The sequence below is a fragment of the Amphiura filiformis genome, chromosome 2 (assembly GCF_039555335.1).
Source record: "Amphiura filiformis chromosome 2, Afil_fr2py, whole genome shotgun sequence".
In the NCBI taxonomy this organism is placed as follows: domain Eukaryota; kingdom Metazoa; phylum Echinodermata; class Ophiuroidea; order Amphilepidida; family Amphiuridae; genus Amphiura; species Amphiura filiformis.
This window is the reverse complement of record NC_092629.1, coordinates 63,164,109-63,184,238: the sequence shown is the minus strand read 5'-3', so window position 1 is coordinate 63,184,238 and position 20,130 is coordinate 63,164,109. Positions and strand designations below refer to the sequence as shown.

General features: G+C 36.8%; 1 protein-coding gene across 1 annotated transcript in view; it reads right to left on the bottom strand.

Moving 5' to 3' along the window:
- The window catches only part of LOC140146520 (monocarboxylate transporter 12-like), a 33,904-nt gene extending 15,844 nt beyond the window's left edge, over positions 1–18,060 (bottom strand). Inside the window, exon 1 of the mRNA XM_072168395.1 lies at positions 17,163–18,060. The gene's annotated coding sequence lies outside the window, so the exon portion shown is untranslated. The remainder of the gene's footprint in view (positions 1–17,162) is intronic.
- Positions 18,061–20,130: the final 2,070 nt, after the last annotated feature.

The following is a 20,130-nucleotide window of genomic DNA, read 5'->3' as shown; positions in this document are numbered from 1 at the left end:
GCAGCACTAAAAAAAAAAAAAATCACTGCGCTTTTTTTTTTTGAAAGCGTTGAGACGATTGGCCAACTTAAAAACACGGTGTTGTGTTGCCAACCTCGTGAGTTGAGCTATGAAATTAATTTTGAAGGCAACGCATTGCCAAAAGCTCTTCCAATTTGCTGATTTAACAACGCATTGCTTAAATTGAAAACAATGCGTTGCTTTCCAAAGCAACGGGTTGCCGCAATATGTAATGGGTCCAATGGCTTGCTATGTAGGCGTCCGGAGGATTTTCACGAATAGACGAGTTTCTTCAAGGTAGGTACTGTAATGCTATCCGATCTTTCTATCGGCTATATCCAGTGGCCACAAGTTGTAAACAGAATTGGGGTAAATAGTCATTAAGGGATCTAAAATGATCGTTTATTGCGTTTCGACAGTATTTTTGTGGGACAGGTGAGAGCACATCAGACCTATCGAATTGCATTCTGAATACGAAGCATGTCTTTCTGATATCAAATAATTTTCATTTTTGAAAATCACAATATAATACAAATTTTATGACAAATTATAAAAATTTGATATTTTTCAAATTTTTGATATATAACAGTCCTCGAAGTAAATTATATAAATCTAATGACATATTCTTAAAGTGTATGTAGCAGGGAGGAAAAGCCGACGGTCAATTGGAAATTTTGACCTTTCATATTGAAGATATGGATTTTTTTCCCAAAAAGACCCAATTTTTTTTGGTGTTTTGGAAAAAAAAATCCATATCTTCAATACGAAAGGTCAAAATTTTCAATTGATCGTCGGCTTTTCATCCCACCTACATACACTTTAAGTATAAATCATCAGATTTATAAAGTTTACTTCAAATACTGTTAAATATCAAAAATATCAATTTTAATGATTTGCCATAAAATGTGTATTAAATTGCGAATTTCAAAAATCAAAATTATTTGATATCAGAATGACATTCTTCGTATTCAGAATGCAATTCGATATGTCTGATGTGCTCTAATGTCCCACAATAAATACTGTCCAAACGTTCATACCCCAGCCCTTAAGGGGCATTTCCTGTATTTAACCAAATACCTTCAAAATGCTTCTTCTGCCACATATTATATAGTACAATGATGTCATTTGCATAATATGCATCGGCTATATCCCACGCCTAGAACTTGCTTACAGAATTGGGGTCAAAGGTCATTAAAGGGGCAAAATCTTACAATTGCATTATCTGGACATCTGTAAGGGGTATGGGGCTCAAACTCGGTGACAACAAATCTCATGACCAGGGGAACAATTTGCACAGGTCAGGTCAAAGGTCATGCAGAGGTCAAATTTTAGAAATGAATTTCCTGGACATCTGTAAGGGGTACAGGGCTCAGACTTAGTGACAACAAACTTAATGATCAGGGGGACATTTTGGAACACTTTGCAGGGGTCAGGTCAAAGGTTATCTGGGGTCAAATCTTATAATTTCATTTTCTGGATATCTGTAAGGGGTGTGGGCCCAAACTCTGTGACAACAAATCTCATGATCAGGGGAACATTTTGCAGGGGTCAGGTCAAAGGTCATGCAGAGGTCAAATCTTATAAATGTATTTTTTGGACATCTGTAAGGAATACAGGACTCAAACTCGGTGACAACAAACCTCATGACCAGGGAACGTTTTTGGAACATTTTGCAGGGGTCAAATACCTCCACAACACCAACATGCCCCAGCTAGGTTTGTGGTCTATGACCACCATTTGCCACTAGTTTTCATTCTTCTCTGAATTGTATTTAACTGCCAGATCAGAGTCAAGTTCAAAGTGCATGGTATTTTGTTTATATAGCTAAGTTAATAATGGCAATATACCGTTTTGATTTCGACCTTGATCTTGATCTTTCCTTTTCCTACGCACAAGAGGTTTAATGTTCTTACTATTATAGGCCTATTATGATACCAATTCACTTCAACTACAATGCATCCCCCGTATAGGGAAGTGCACTTCCTATACTAGCCTGCTCATACAGTGCAATAACTGTAGGCCTATTATAGCTGTAGATAATACTGAGTATTCAACCATATAGTCCTATAAAACAAATGAAGGCCTAAGATTCAACACATGACATGAGTGTAGATATGGTATGCACTGCACCCCGGCTGGGGGGGCTGTGCCCGGCAGGGGGCACTCACATGTAATGGCGGTATGTGCGGCGGTCAAGGGTCCCTTTTCCAGGCCCTCCGGCAGTTCCTTAAGACCCACATTTGGATCATACTTCAGTTCTTCGAGCCTCAAATTCTGTCAATTGCAGCTCTTGAGCTCAAATCTGGAAAATTTTGGCATTTATTTAAGCTCCAAAACCTATAATTTGGCCCAATTTTAGTTCACAAGACCCATCAAAAATGTTGAAATTTCAGTTCATCAAGCCCCTATTTTGCCGAAAATCAGTTCTTAGTTCTCAAAGTTTGGCGCTCCGCGCCGCACACCCCTACCAAAATTTTGGTTGAGTGCCCCCCCCAAAAAAAAATTCAAAAATTGCTTCCCCCGCTTCTCAAAAAAAACCAATCTTTTACCCGTACCCATCTGTGACATGCCAAATTTATAGTTTGCGAACTTTAAACATGTTTTAACAATATCAATGGTTTAGATATCGGACTACTCCATTGTACTCAGTGCCAGAAGTGGGTAAGTGCAATAGTTGCCATGTGAACACTTCGCAATTTACACACAATATATTACCTAGCTGGGGGGTTCCGTTCTTTCTTTCTGACAATAAACTTCAAAATGCTTCTCCTCCTACATGATACACCCTACAGTTACGTAACTTGCACATATGTATCAGCTATATTCAGTTCCCATAGGGTGCAAACAGAATTGGGATGAAAGGTCATTAAAGGGGCATTTTCGGTATATAACCAAATATCTTCAAAACGCTTCTTCTGCCACATATATACATAGCACAATGACGTCACTTATACATTTGCATCGGCTTTACCTCTGTGGTGCCAACAAATCTCATGACCTGGGGAACATTTTACAGGGGTCAGGTCAAAGGTCATGCGGAGGTCAAATTTTAGAAATGCATTTTCTGTACATCTGTAAGGGATATGGGGCTTAATGCCAAGGGGAACATTTGGAACACTTTGCAGGGGTCAGGTCAAAGGTCATCTGGGGCAAATCTTCGAATTTCATTATCTGGACATATCTGTAAGAATTAAGAGGTACAGGGCTCAAACTCGTCGGCAACAAACCTCATGACCTGGGGAACGTTATGGAACATCATGCAGGGGTCAGGTCAAAGGTCATCTGGAGTCAAATCTTAGAAATGCATTTTCTGGACATCTGTAAGGAGTACGGGACTCAAATTCGGTGACAACAAACCTCATAACCAGGGGAACATTTTTGGAACATTTTGCAGGGGGCAGATACCTCCACAATACCAACACGCCCAGCTAGGTTTGTGGTCTATGACCACCATTTGCCACTAGTTGTACTAGTCACACAGGTATATATGACAGCTTTTGCACTTGTCCAATTCTGGCACTGAGCAGTCGATATACATGTATGATGCGAGCGTAACGTGATTCTGTAGTGATTTCCTATTTTAGAGCGCATTATTCAAAAGGTACACCGTAAATTTGTGCTACAAATTGCTTATAGCCTAAGGAAACATACATTACTGATAGCCCAGCACACTATATTATAAGTTTGGAACAATATATTCAATTAAATTAAAATTTCATTTAATCTTAAATGAAATTTCGTCCTGCCACCCCCACCTCAATTTTTATCCTCCTCGTACTCCATCAGCTCATAATTATTGTACAGCCCCTAACCTAACCCAACTTTTATAGGTTTCTTAAGGCAAAACACGTTAGTTCTAATTTGATACTTCCCAACGCCTTATTAGGGACCCAGCAAACACAAAAACGTTTTAAAAACATTTTAAATAAGTTATATTTTGGCTTTTGGTTTAGGTAAAAACGTTTTAATAACATTAAAATGTCAGGTTATATAAAGGTCATGATAACGTTTTAAAACGTTTTGTATGAAGACACACTACAACAATATTTTTAAATGTTTTCAAAAAATATTATTGTAAACTCTTTTTGCAAACATGGTTGCCAAATATTCTGTCAATTCTTAAATAACATTATGTTAAAATATTTGAACCCAGCAAACACAGAAATGTTCTTAAAATATTTTTTTCAAAACATTTTAATAACATTTAAATGTCGGGTTATATAAAGGTCATGAAAACGTTTTAAAAACGTTATTGAAAATATTTTGGGCAAACATTTTTCGCAAAATATTTTTTCAACCCCAAAATAACATTCTGTTTAGAATGTTTTGTGTCAAGTTTTCAAGAATGTTTTTGGAATGTTATTAAAACGTTTTTATACCCTTTATATAACCCGACATTTAAACGTTTTCTGTAAAACATTTTTGTTTGCTGAGCAGTAGATTATCAAACAATGTTTTTTAAGGTTACGAAACGTTTTATACTCTTAATATACCCTTTATATAACCCGACATTTAAACGTTTTCTGACAACATTTTACAACCTTTTGCGAATGATGTCGAAAACGTTTTGTGTTTGCTGGGGAGCGATGTTTAGGGTACAATTGCGCGCGAAGCGCTCGAAAAAATTTGCCATATTGAAGCTATGCGGCTGGTGAAATATGGGTTAAAAGTGGGCTAAACCCGCGCGAAGCGCAGAAAATGTGCACTTTGGGGGCTGAAACGGTCAAATATGAGGTTAATTTGGTCAGAAACCCACATACAGGCGTCAACATGGGGGATGATTGTATGGACCCCCGGCAAAATATTGGGGGGGATAAATCCCCCCCCCCCCCCCCGGATCTACGCCTATACCCCCGATAATGTTATAATGTTGCGTCCCTAAGTATTCTAATGGTATGTTGATCCTAGTGACCGAGTACTGAGAATGCATTCGTGAGATAAGTCGATCTAGCAAAATATGAAATTCATAATTAAATCGGTTAATGAATTCAAAGAGATTGTCAATTAAGGTTATTAATTATTTTAAACTGTTGCGATTTGGTAGTTCACAGCATCTTACGAATGGTAGAGAGCTTTGGCAAATAGTGCATTGCTCAATTCCTATCGAGTGTGTAGAAGAATGAAAATATCACAGATATACTTTTATAGGTGCTGCGATTCTTTAGTTACGTTGTAAAGAGGGCTGAAACAACAACACTTTTGTAAAACGTACATAACTCATTTACAACAATAAATTAAGCAAATTTGCAAAGTATACGATTTGTAGAATGAACTTTTGCAAAACATCAAGGTGTTGTTTTTCAATAATATATTGATCTAGATAATGAAAATCAATTTTTAGGTTGCTTCGACCAACAATACCTCGTCTACCCTTAAGTAGACGAGGTATTGTTGGTCGAAGCAACTAAAAACATCAATTTTCATTATCTGATCCATATTTTTGAAAATAACACCTTGATGTTTTGCAAAACATCATTCTACAAATCCTATACCTTGAAAACTTGCTTAATTTATTGTTGTTAATGAGTTGTGTACGTTTACAAAAGTGTTGTTGTTGTTTCAGCCCTCTTTACAACATAACTCAAGAACCACAGGACCTACCAAATATATCTGTGATATTTGAATTCTTTTACACGTTCGCTATGAAATGAGCAATGCAGTTTTTGCCAAAGATCACTACCATTCACAAGATGCTGTGAATGACCAAATCGCAACAGTTTAAAATAATTAATAACCTTATGACATGATTCATGCAGTAAATGCCCGGGCTATATTAAGCTATATTATTAAATGATATTATGGACATACATGGATGGGTGGTGTTGTCATTAAATATTTAAGATAATATTCCAATATTAAAACTAAATTAGTAAGCAATAAAAAAAATGAATGAAAATACAAGAATTATAAGGTTCCATTATGAGTGAACTAAATCAGTAAATAATAAATAAACAAACAAACAAATAAATAAATAAACAAATAAATAAACAAACAAACACATAGGCCTAAATAAATAAACAAACAAACACATGAATAAATAAATAGGCCTAAACACTATAGATCTTTTGGGTTTTTTTTAATGAATTTATTTTTATAGAAAATTTCGGGGCCAATTTCTGAATATAAATTGTTTACGCCTGAATACAAATGCAGGTGATTGATCCGGGAGTTATTATTCAAAACTTACATAATTGACGTTCCCAGTCGCCCGGCAGCTTGTTTAATGTCAAAGGTCTAGCTCGCCATTCACAAGATGCTGTGGTCGACTAGACAGATAATTATTACGTCACTTGAAATCCTTTATTCTACAGTATGTCCCCACCTTATCTGACGATCAGGTCACCAACAAAGAGAAAAGACTAATTCTCTTTCCAAACACTCCCCTAGCTTATTTATACTTTAGGGACCGTTCATTATTTATAGGGGGGCCGGGAGGATTTCAAAATTGAGTTCATAAAGTTACACAACCCCCCCTATTAGCAGCATCTAAAATTACATAACCCCCCCTATTGCCGCCAAAAAAAATACATACCCCCCCTCACATCGAGAAATAGACTTTGCTGGTATACCATGGCCGGATTCACCTTTTGATGGCCCCTGGGCATGGCAACTTCGTATAGAAGACACCCCTCTCCCCACAGTTGTAATCCAAGTTTTTTCCAAGCTGTCCCCAGAAAATATGCTATTTCAATGCTAAAATTCAATGAGAGATGTATCGGAGTCACCGAACCAGGGAGTCCAGGGGGCAAAATTTCCAAATCGTCCCACTGATCTGCTACTAAAAGAACATTACTTGGACAAGTGCGCTCGAAGCGCGCGGAAAAAAAGCTAAAATGAACAAAATTGAGGACAATATGTGCCCTAAAATCATTCCAAAGGATGATGCATATAGGGCTTTCACAACTTTTGGTTAATATAGTCCCAGTATTTTGATCCAGTATACAAGTTTTATGCTTTTTCCAAGCATCAGAGGAGCTGCCCTAACATTCATGATTTACATTATAGAATGGATGGAATTATAACTATCATTTTTGAGATTCGTGTTCAAGTTCAAGATGAAAAAAAAAACACCAGAATTTACAAAGGCATGTCTTGCAGATCTACTCACAGAATGGTTTCTCTGAGATAAATGCGCGTAGCAATGTGACATTTTGATACTAACAAAATGGGGTTAATTTAGGGTCTAAAATAGACCAAAAGGAAGATGCAAATCATAAGTTTTGTCACAATACATCTGTCGACTGAGCAGGGGAGGGAACCGACTTGCCACCCTGCCATATGGCTAATGTGCTGATGAACAGTGGCGTAGATTTCTTTTTGACATGAGGTGGTTGGAAAAAATTTCTTGAAGTATTATGTGAATCCAGCACCTTTTGGTGAGAGAATAAGTTCATGACACAAATGCGTGCGAAGCGCACAAAAATGTTGCCATATTGAAGCTAAACTCAAAATATAGTGCAGGAATAAATTCGCGCGAAGCGCGAAAAAATTGACATTTTTGTGGCTAAAATGGCCAAATATGAGGTAAATATTGTAGTGAATCATAATCATAGTGAATAATTTAATATTAAATTTCACCTGACCCCCCCCTATCAGGAAAAATAAAATCACATAACCCCCCCTGTTTGTTAAAGTGAAAATCACATAGCCCCCCTACATTTTTCCCGGCCCCCCCCCCCTCCCCTGTAAATAATGAGCGGTCCCTTAGGCCCATGTTCACGCCCCGGGTTCACGCCTTTTGCAAAACGTTCATGACGGTGACGTTTCTGACGAACCAAATAGGTTGTCATCCCTTTTATTAAGTATTAAGAAATCGTAATTTATTTATACCATTATTTTGTTATTTATTTATCAATTTCATTATTATAATATATATTTATATCATCATTATGAAATCTTCTAGTATTTACTTCTATAAATTTTGAGACACACTATAGGGTAGGGACCTTTATGCAGCTGAAAGGAGACCATTGATTGCCAAGTTCAATGATGACAAAATCACACACGGTCTAATCGACCCACACTGTGATCGACCCAGGAGCACCGTGCGTGGTCCGTGCGTGTACACAGGGAAGGGAATCTTTTTAATGGCAGATGAAAGTATACAGGGTGTTCATAAAAATGGTACATTCAGTAAAATATTTATAGGGCTTAGGAACCATTTGCCTCGCCATCCCCGCCATTTGTTTTTAGGCCCATTTCGTAAGCCGGGTTTGTATAGGTATAGCCTACCTTGACCTCAAAAAGTTCAAGTTGATTGTTTCTCAACACAATGCTTCCCAAATAGTCCTACGTTTTCGCAAACATTAAGAGCAGCGGCATGCAGAAAAGGTTGTCAGAAATCGTTTAAGGGCTCGGTCAAAATATTCATTATGATGGACGGCTTTTTTCTTCTAGCTACATGCACTTAAAGTATCATTAGATTTATATAGTTTACTTCGAGGACTGTTAAATATTAAAAATATAAAATTATATTTTAATAATTTGTATTATAGGCCTATTGCAAACAAACAAAAAATAAAAAAATAAGTTGCTCGTTTTTTGAATGCCATTTGGTGTGTCTGATGTGCTCTCAGGCCCCACAAAAATACTGTAACTGTGCTAAGGTGAATGATCGACCGAGCCCTTAAATATCGAGTTTACACGTTAAAAAAATACGTTGCTGTAAAGCTTTCTATATAATTCTAACATAGGCAGCAGGCATGATGTTATTTTCATGGAAACAATTTCGTCATTCGCACGATGTCTCACCTTAATACATTATATTTGCACAATGAACTAAAAATACACAAAGGAATCAAGCGAAAAATTATTTAAAATTCGAAACCTCCAAGGTCTATATGTTAGGACATTTGAAAAAACAAAACAAAAAGTGCCCCCTCAGGCCTACTTATAAAACAACGCCAAAGAGATCATCATAGCTCCCAATTGCTTTTATGGTTAGAAAATAAATATTTTATTAGAAAAATAACAAATAGGCCTAGGCCTATTTTACTAGAAAAATTAATAAATATTTTCTTAATATTTTTAGACACACCCTGTATGGTGCGCTACAGCTGCACGCTCAAAACCCACTCAGGAAACTTAAGGTGACACTAACACTTTCTTTGTTTCCTTTCAATTTAAAGCAAGTTTTTTTTCTTTTCCAAAAAATATTCAAATGCCCGAAGGTGCTGCGCATGCATTCTGCTCGTGCACTGTAAAACTATGCTTTGATGTGAAATTTAAACTGGTCACAACAAAAGGAAATTTGATTTTAATTTTCATCGGTCATCCGACAAAACTAATTGCTAAAGGTCGTGTTGGTTAGTTATTAAACGATTACATGGTTAATGTTAGCATATATTGTGTACTGACTTTCTTCCGAAAGGAAACAATAGGTCATAGGGCATGTATATTATGGTTTAGCATATAGAGTGAATGTTTATGAAAACTAGAGGCAAATGGTGGTCATAGACCACAAACCTAGCTGGGGCATGTTAGTATTTTGGAGGTATCTGACCCCTGAAAGATGTTCCAAAAATGTTCCCCTGGTCATGAGGTTTGTTGTCACGAGTTTGAGTCTTGTACTCCTTACAAATGTCCAGAAAATATAATTCTAAGATTTGACCCCAGATAACCTTTGACCTGATCCCTGCACAGTGTTCCAAAGTGTTTCCCTGGTCAGTAAGTTTGTTGTCACATAGTTTGAGCCCCGTACCCCTTACAGATGTCAAGAAAATGCATTTCAAAAATAAATTTGACCTCTGCATGACCTTTGACCTGACCATTGCAAAATGTTCCCCATGGTCATGAGATTTGTTGTCACTGAGTTTGAGCCCCGTACCCCTTACAGATATCCAGAAAATGAAATTATAAGATTTGACCCCAGTTAACCTTTGACCTGACCCCTGCAAAGTGTTTCAAATGTTCCTTTGATCATTAAGTTTGTTGTCACCAAGTTTGAGCCCGTACCCCTTAAAGTTGTCCAGGAAAAGCATTTCTAAATTTGACCTCTGTATGACCTTTGACCTGACCCCTGAATTTGAATAACTTATCCTTCCCTTTTAAGCAATTTATGAACAATTTTAAATTTTTACACTTTCGCTGGGATCCATGAATGGGTCTTTAATGACCTTTGACCCCAATTCCGTGTGCACGTTATGGACACTGGGTAAAGCCGATGCACATGTGTAAGTGACGTCATTGTGCTATGTAATATGTGGCAGAAGGAGCATTTCGAAGGTATTTGGTTATATACCGGAAATGCCCCCTTAATGACCTTTGACCCCAATTCTGTTTGCACCTTATATGGGCACTGGATATAGCTGATACATATGTGCAAGATACGTGATTGTAGGGTGTAACCTGGAGGAGAAGCATTTTGAAATTTCCTAGTTTTTGTTGCCAGAAGAAGAAAGCAGAATCGGATAGCATTAGAATACCCCAGCTAGTTAAGGGGTGGTGCAATAATTGTGTGTACCCCAGGGGCTGAATTATAGGGGGGGCAAAGATTTTTGGCAGGCCAAAAGGGGGGCAAGCATTTTTGGCAGGTCGAAAGGGGGGTCAAGCGATTTTGGCAGGTCGAAAGGGGGCAAGCAATTTTGGCACAGATATTTTGGGCACCGTTTCTAACGTTACGAACACGTTCAAATATGCAAAATTTACAATTTAAGGTTTTACATTCAGGTTCCCAAAATCTTGCATGTGTAAGGGGGGCAAAGATTTTTGGCACATCAAAAGGGGGAAAAGGTTTTTGGCACGTCGAAAGGGGGGCAAAGGTTTTTAGCACGGCCAAAGGGGGGGGCAGGCAAGCGATTTTGGCAGACCATTTTGAGAATTCACCCCCGGTACACATAATTATTGCACCACCCCTAAAGAAAGAAAGAAAGAAAGAAAGAAAGAAAGAAAGAAAGGATCGGATAGAAAAACAGGACCTAGCTGGGGTTGTAAACCCCAGCTAGGTAAAACCTAAGTGTACAGAGCAATGTTGAAATAATTACAGTACAATACATACAGCAGAATATGAAATGGAGCTGCATTAATTAAAACATTTTTTATATCTAAACCACAAAATGTAAGAAGATGCACACATTATGATGGTTGGACTTACAGCACTCATTTTAAATTGTTGAATTGACATATTTATGAATATCGACACGTATTGATCTAATCTAAATTTAAGTCATCCACCCAATATTAGAATTACAAAATTAATACAATGAAATCGATATAATTTTCTTACCTTGTTTGTTGCTCATTCAAGATGACAAAACACAGAAAATACAAATAAGTTTACATCAACTAAATATGTAAACAGTTATAATAGCAAATGCTCAAAGATCGTGAACCCCTTACTCAAAACATTTCAGATTTGGGATTACATCTATACTGATACTTGAACAGAATACAGCAGAACTAAAACTGGTTACAAAAATTTCACAAAGTAATGTCCTTGTGCAGATGGTATGGTACTGAAACGAGAGTGTTGGTGTAGTTGAAAAGGATGTGATCCCAATAATCTCACTCTCTTATATGATTCAAAATCTGGTTTCTATTTCAAAACCAATTTCACTGTTGACCCCGTTCTTATCACAAGAGTTTATAAAATGTGGTGTTTTTCTTTCAATCATAAAAAGGATAATTGACCAGACAATTCTTGGGGACCATAAATTTGGTCAGAAATGTTCCTTTTTTTATAATATTGTCTTCGCTCAGAGCAGTAGTGACCCACTAAAAGGCATAATGGGTCGATGAACTGGTATATGCCCCTAAGAGTGTACTATATCTGGTATAATTTATTATAATAATGGTTGTAAACTGACATATTTTCTGTACAGAGATGTAAAATAGGGCACTCTGGTAGCTTTGCTTTCACCTGCCATTATTTTAACTATTGCTTACTATACACTCTAAATTACAGGGATTTGAATTCAAATCCAAAAGACTTACTTACAAAACTTTCAAAGACTGTAGTTAGGACCAATCAATATAGGATTAAAATAAGTCTTTACAAAGTTTTATCAATTTCAGTCCCACAGGGATTTAAAAAATAAAACTTTCAGATTAAAAGTTTAAATTTACAAAGAGCAAATGTTAATACTTCAAACACTTATTTTCAAGTTTAAAAGATTTAATTTTTAAATCCAAGGCGGACTGTAATCAGTGACAAAACCTTTGGATTAAAAAATAAGACTATCCTTAGACTTAAAATGTCAAATCCTTGAAAGATTAAAAATGCAAGTGACAGCAAGTCCATTGGATTTAATATTCAAGTCCTTTAAGATTTACTTTTAAGCATATCTGGGATTTATTTCAAAATAATATAAATCTTTTTGGGGATTTAAATATCGATATTAATTACAAGTCTGTGTGAATTCTTATCAAGTAATACGTCTATTCACAGAAGTAATACCAAGTCAGGACTACTTCTTTCATAAAGTTCAAGCAATAGTCTGCAGTGCCATGATAATTCCAGTGTCACTGCAGTGGCCGAGTGTGATCCTTCATGGAAATAAGCTTACCCATTTATAAATTATATATGTGTATAGGTAAGCTTATACAGCAGAAGCACAGACTACTACCTTGGCGATTGAAGATAATGTTCACATTGGCCCTTCGTGCACAACAATGTAAGCTTTTTCATGGAAGATATAGTCACTGACATTGGCAATTACAGCATTTGGGATGCCATTCTGCAAAACAAATTCGTCCATATCACTTCATTCATTCGCTCGCCACCACACAAAATCGCAAAAGAAAGATGGCGGCTGAGCAGTCCAGGAAAACGTTTCGATTTGATCACGTGCACGCACCATCGCGTTGTGATTGGTTTAATGTTTAAGTCTTTCGAAAGATTTAAAAATAGATTTTCATTTCCCGATCCCAAAAGTAAAATTTAAATCCAACCCCGCGTAAAATGAATCTTAAAGACTTAAAAATTTACATGTCTCAACTAATATTTCAAGTCTTTCTAATTTAGAGTGTACACCAATCACTGTCACTATTATTCAAGTTTTTGCAATAACCTTTCAATTCCCACTGAGCCCTTCCAAAATCATATTAGCCATCAATCCTCTCATACACACATTCCCTGGGCTTGGATGACGAACAGATGTTAATTGCATTTTGAGAACAGGGTATGAGTTTTTTGTACCCATTATTGTCAAAGGTTATTCAATGAATATACAAATATATTGGGGTTCAAGAACTGTGCCCTGATAGATGAGCAAAAGAACATGTGCAATTTCACTTTGTTGTAGTTCGCAACACAAACTTAAATAACGGGCAAAACAGACACATCATTTATCGGTATGCCCTATCTATCTACCTATTGTGCAGAGCTACTACGGTACGGGTTCCTCGTACTAACTTTGTTGCCAGCGGGAGAACACGGGAAGACTAAGTGGTTTGTTGCCAGCGGAAGAACCAAACGATTACAATACCTAGCTGGGGGGTGTAAACCCCCCAGCTAGGTAATTATTCAAGAACAGGCCTGTCAAACCTAGATCCCGGTAAGACCCCCAGTATTTTAAAGGGGTGCAATCATCCCCCATGTTGATACCTGTATGTGGGTTTCTGACCAAATCAACATTTTATTTTGCCATTTTAAAGTGCAGTTTATGCCACTGTTGTAACTTGTAATTGTATGGCGATTTGCACCATTATAGGCCCCCTACACTTATTTTGTCACCCAAAGATGCTGGATTCACAAAACTTTTTCAAACTTCCCATCCACCCCCCCCCCCCAATTAAAAAAAAATATCTACGCCACTGTTAATAAGTGTGCACTCTACAGCTCGAAAAACAGATTACTCCAATTTTATTTTTTTCTTTCCACAAATTTTATGAAATTTGGTGTTCCAAGGACCTTCCAATTAGTAATTAATTTTGTCAAAAACGATAAGGTATAGGGTCTATGGTGGCGCCTTCATTCGTGCTCTTATCGGACCGGTGCACTTGAATATACAACCCGAGATTGCATCAGAAATGGCGCGAAAAATAAAAAACGGTCTAATTATTTTGAACTCATAAATGCTATTGTTATAGAAGTTGTCATAGAGAAATTTTCAATAGGTGTATTATCATTAAAACTACACACCAGACACTGCACTATACAGCTGCAGTAATTTCTGAATTCTGTGTAATATAACACAATTTCATTTTCAGTTTTATAAACCTGATCTGTGAGAGCATCCTGCATCTGTAGTGATATCACCAGATGGGACCGGCAGATGCCACAGATCCCCTGCGAAACAAATATTTTTAATCAAGCATGATATTTAACATCATAATCATGAATTCATGATGATATAACTTTATTAACAAAAAACAGAGCTTCGTCTATTTTGCTTGCATAGGGCCTACTATAAATATCAGAACATGATGCCTTGCCACGAATCATTTGCTTTGGTAAAATGACAATTTCAAATTTATGATAATTACAAATGCAAATGACTTCCATCTGTACATTGAATGTACTCGAATACATCATTAAGGCGAGTGGGTTGACAAAAACTATCCTTAATAAAAATTCCCTTTAAAAGGAAAGCCAGCCTCAATGTAGAAGAGGTCTTGTAATTAGTTTTGGTCAATGTGAAAGGCATTTTAGGATCACGCTTACATCTACATGACAGTCCACCAAACCATCAACGATGAGAACATGCACACTGAAACAGCAGAAAACATTAATTCCTAATCTCATGTCAACTCTTTTAATTCATTACATGTACTCCAAATTGTTCTGGTCTGTTTGTTTTGTTGTTGTTGTTGTTGTTGTTGTTGTTGTTGTCGTTGGGTTTTTTTTGTCTTTTCAGCTTTTTACCCACGATATCTCAATTTCCAATTTTGTAATACCAGAACTTACGAACTCAATATCTTCGCTTAGGAATGTCCTATTTCACTGCTTTCGATATATACACTGCCGGTTTGAGTTAACTTACATGTACATTTTATTTTAAAATAACTTAATTAATTCGCAATGTATAGTTTAAGCCTACTATATTATAATAGATAGTGGCCAGCACATTTATAAAGGACTGGTTACTCACTACAATCTTCACTCTTAAACTGTGTTTTTCTGAATGTGCTGATCATGTTGATTGCTAGTCGGAAACTCCTGCGAAGCTATGGACATGGCATCTTACATACTCCATTCTATAACAGTCTGCCTAGTGCCTTGTGTGTTTTCTCTTCAATCATTTTGTTGAATGTAATTTTATGAATCAAATAGTTATGTGTCATTTTATTTATAATAAAGAAGTTATTAAATTAATAAAGTAAGACAATTTATTTATCTATAAGTGCATGTCAAATGGGGTACATTGTTCAATACTATATGCATAAATTATGCCCATATTATAGCTAGGCCCTAAAAACTTTATTTTGCATCGGATTTTTCCCGTTGAAAAGACAAAACTGATGTTTATGATAGCAACCATTTCATCAATAACATTTTGAGTCATTTTTATCCATAAAACGACACAGGATATGATAGATAACTACTTTCACATCAATATGGTCCATATGATCACAGATTGTTGAGAATCTGTGATATGATCCGGGGATATGATGAAGATTTTCTATAGATCTGTTATCAACATGATATCACGCTGTTCAGTGGTCAAGGAGTAAGGACCCCCGGTCAAGGACACTGATATGACATCATAGGTGATGTCAGATTTTCTTCTGCTGACCATATGATGCTATATATTAACTATTATTGTTACATTTAGGCCTTTAAACTTTTAAAGTCATAATTAATTAGTTCAAACATAACTTTGGTAATACTCACTCGTTTTCGTTCGTTGAAACGGCAAAACATACTTACTTTTCCTAACAAATCGAATTAAAATATTTAAAAAAAATTTAACCACAAAAAGTAAAAAAAAAAATCATTCCAATACCACTAAAATATAATCTCTTGAGTAAACTGACCCCAAACCTGAAACAGGTACCAGCCCCGAATGGGCTGGCGAAAAGCGTGACCGTTGCCATGGAAACGGAATCGAAAGGTTACAAATTTGACATGGCAGAAAAGATTCTCTAGATTCTTCTGAACATTTTAATACTTGACCATGTCCATTTGAAACATCCACCCAACGATACGGAAATTTCACGGGGTGGCCCCTATGCAAATAAATAAGTCTAATCCATTAATATGTTTGAGCAATAGGCTATACATAGCGCGTAATTCTTAGTAATTAGTATAGTGTATGGTATAGGCTATACTATAGTGTCTCGGGAAATAACGTTGGCATGCAATGGATTGTCAGATCTTTACATGATTTTTTTTACCTGATCACGGCTGATATAAATAAAAACAAAACAAAAAACACCAATATTTCAATCAATTTTTCCACTTTTTACAAATTTGCTTTTCATAATAAGTCATCCCAATGCGTAGGCCTACAATCAAAACATGGCATATATGCTGTAAAAAAAACCTGCTATAACTGATTTGAATATTGGTTAGTTAGAGTTCTGCCAAAACCTATAATTATTCCCGTTAAAATCCCACATAACATGTCCAATCAAAAAAGGGAAAACAGTGAGCATCAGATTATTAAACAAGAACTGTCTTTAAAAAAAGACAACGCCGTGGATGAAAAACATGTTTCATATTAACTTTGCATTGAAGTTATACTTGGAATGCTAGTAATCATTAATTTGTGTGCAAAATCCAACGACAGATGCTCAAGAGAACACCTATAAGCCGTTCCTAGTCATGCTAGAAACGGGAGTGTCTGGGTCATAAGCCTCTGAAATGTTCAAGATGAAAATCTTCTGATGACGATTGTGTGATATGAATATCAAGATAATTCAACTTTTTCCATGTAAGTCTTTATGTACAAGAAAATACTTCAGACGTCGATACCACCTCCAGAACATGTCCAATGTTTGTAATGTAGGCCTACAGATTTTGAACACATTAAGGCATTAGGCCTATGCCTTTCTGCTTGGAAACAGTTATCCAGACATTTTCTTGTAGGCCTACAAACAGATCTTTAACAAAAACTTGTACAAAGGCAAAGTAATTTTCGCGGGCTTTGATATCAAATACTTAAATTGATATCAAAAATATTTTAATTATTCCTCTTGAACACTTCAGATCATTCAGAGCGCATATGCTATGCATGTACGTTCATTTTGCAGTGAAAAAAGCCAACGAATCATTAACTTACCAGGTACCGTGCTCCATGATAAATGAGGTTCATCTGCCGGCTACAAGTAGGTGAATGCAATTATGTGAATTGACAGACTGCTGCTATGGTGCGTGCGATGTACAGAATTGCTCTTAATGTATTTACTGTAGGAAGCTCATGAACAATTACCAATGCTAATCGCAGAGAAGTTCCGGCTATTCATACACAACACGCGCAAAATCCAAAACATCCGAAGTTCCCCCGTGAAAGTTCCAAGTATACTTGACGTCAATGTTGCTAGCTCAACACAGCTCATTCGAAGTCCCGCATCATTCAGGATCATTCAAGTTCATCACCCAAGTTCAATGTTCTACATACGAAATCGGTAAAAAGCAGCTAAAGCGCATTTACAGGAATGGTAAAACATAATACGTGTAATTCCAATGTTTTTCCCAACAAATTACAAACTGAACTTGGTGCTGGTGGCACCTGAAATGTGATATAGCCATGCATGCAGGCTACCCTGGACAATGAACCGTCCGATATGTCAGTTGATCTTGACGATATACGCATCAATAGACATGAGAAGGATTTTCCAGTGCCAGTGGTCGAAAACTATTCCAGAAAACCAGGTCTTCCAAATTAAGGTCCAAACGCAATTTCATCATCAGCTTCAAGCCGAGTTCACAAGTCCAGTAGATGATTATTCCAATCACTGATTCCAGACTATCCGCAGTTTATGCCTGCACTTGAAATTTGACATTTCAAATAGTACCCTAGTCTTATCGCAATTATTGATACATATTTATCTGTGTAATTCAGACAGACGTGACATAAACCCCAATCAAAGCGATAAGCACGGATGGTAAACAGAAACCTTGCTTTAAATATAAATACTGATGAACCATTGACCATGGAGACAACACAGCATCATCAGTCACTGACAGGGCAGCACTGAACTTGAACTAAACATGCTAAAGCGGCACAGTCAATACAGTGTTTAGTCTTTGTCAAAGCGTAGTCAAGACGTGTGCCCGTACACAATTTAGGTACAGTCTTGAGACCAGACTACGCGATCAGCTGATTTATCGTATACCAATCGAATATACTGTGTCAAAATTATTATAATTGCGTGGGTATTCATTTTATCTAAACGCAAATTGGCATTATAATCCCGGATTATAATTCATTATAAAATGTTAATCATATAATAATTTCCCTAATATCTTCAAAGCCCCACAAGCAGTGCGCTTCGTGTCCGCATATACATTGTAAAAATTGACAGTAAAGTAGGACTGAGTGAGAGGAGATTTGTTTCTCGGTTTGTTTATGCTTGCGAATGGCGGTCAATCAGGTCACTCTGTTCAGTACAAACATATAGGGGTCACTCGCCTCCAGGGTAGTCGAAAATCCGTTACCATGGTTATTTATGCATGGATGCATGATTGTGTAGGGGGAAACTAGCATTTTTACAGAACATGCCCACACACCAATGCATGCGATTCCGGTTGCGATTAGTGCTTACACCACTCTATTTGTAAACCTCGTCCCATAATTTATGCAAAATTTGCCAAGTCTGTCAATACATTATACTTGACCTGTGAATTATACAAAGAAAAACTAAACCAAACTAGACCAAATTATTGTCGCGTGTCGTGGAGTCAGGAGGTAAAGCCCCAAGACAGTTTTGATGATTTAGATCAATACTGGCCCATTAAAATGACAACATTAATTTAACAAGTAGCTAGTATAGGATTCTCTCCCCAACCGTCTGGCCAAAAAAATGAAAAAAGAAAAAAAAATGCATTGATATCTTCTACAAACTTTATGTGCAATTCAACAGTAGTAAAAATAGATCAACTGAATTTCATTTTTATGATGTAGGCCTATGGTCATTTTTGTCTTCAAATCTCTGTCTGCCTTTTTAAATTTTAGCCCAAGATTTTCAATAGGAAATAAGTTATTATTTATTTCTGACTTTTATGGGCGATCCTGTGTTAACAACATTCGTGTTTGGAACTGTAGGCCTAATCTTTTTTATTCAAAATGTTTTGTTGTAAATCTGTCTCTTTTAGGATGTTTTTGTTTTTACAATGTAGGCCTACTTTTTAAAATGTATATAGTTTTGTTATCTCTTTCTGTTAATGTTGTTAAATCGAATAAATTCAATCAATCAATAGTTTAGCTAGAACGATTCTATTTGCTGATATTAGGACACCAGTAATAGACATGTTAAACTCACTAGGGTGGATCAAACTAAGTGACAGATGGAAAAATCATATGCTTATTACTGAACATGTTCTTCAGGACTGTTATTGAAAATAAAGACGAATTTCATAGTTCTAGTCCAATAAAACAGCACTTACTGTGGACGTTTCGGAATCTGTCAGATTCCTTTATCAACACTGATGTTGTTGTGACGACCTTCTGTGTACAACTCGTTGTTGCTTAGCAACTTGGTTGCCAGTTGGTTTCTTCAGGAGATCGTCAAAATATACGTGAGTTAGGTTGTATTGCCCCTCGTCTGTGTTCATGGTGGTGCCCTGTTGTCTGATTTTCACTGCCTCTTGATGAGAAAGTTAATAACATGCTCAGTGACACCAAAACGTATGAGGAGCTTAAGGGTGACCCCACACCAAAGTATAAGAAAAAGCTTGTTGGTATTCTATCTAGACTTGTTGATGAAGAGAAAATAACAAAGGCAAAGTACAAAAAGCTCTACCCCACAGCTGAAAATGTACCAAGACTCTACTGTACCCCCAAAATACACAAACCTGGGGCCCCACTCCGACCCATTGTTGACTACACTGCCACCATTGGTTATGAAACCTCGAGATGGTTGGCGGACATTTTAGGTCCCATGGTTGGTAACTCCGTCCATCACGTGGTCAACTCGAAACAGTTGGCGGAGGAGTTGGTTAATGTAGTCATTGAAGAGGGAGACATTCTGAACTCGCACGATGTAGTCTCTCTTTCACCTGTACCCCCATCCACAAAGTGTTGGAAA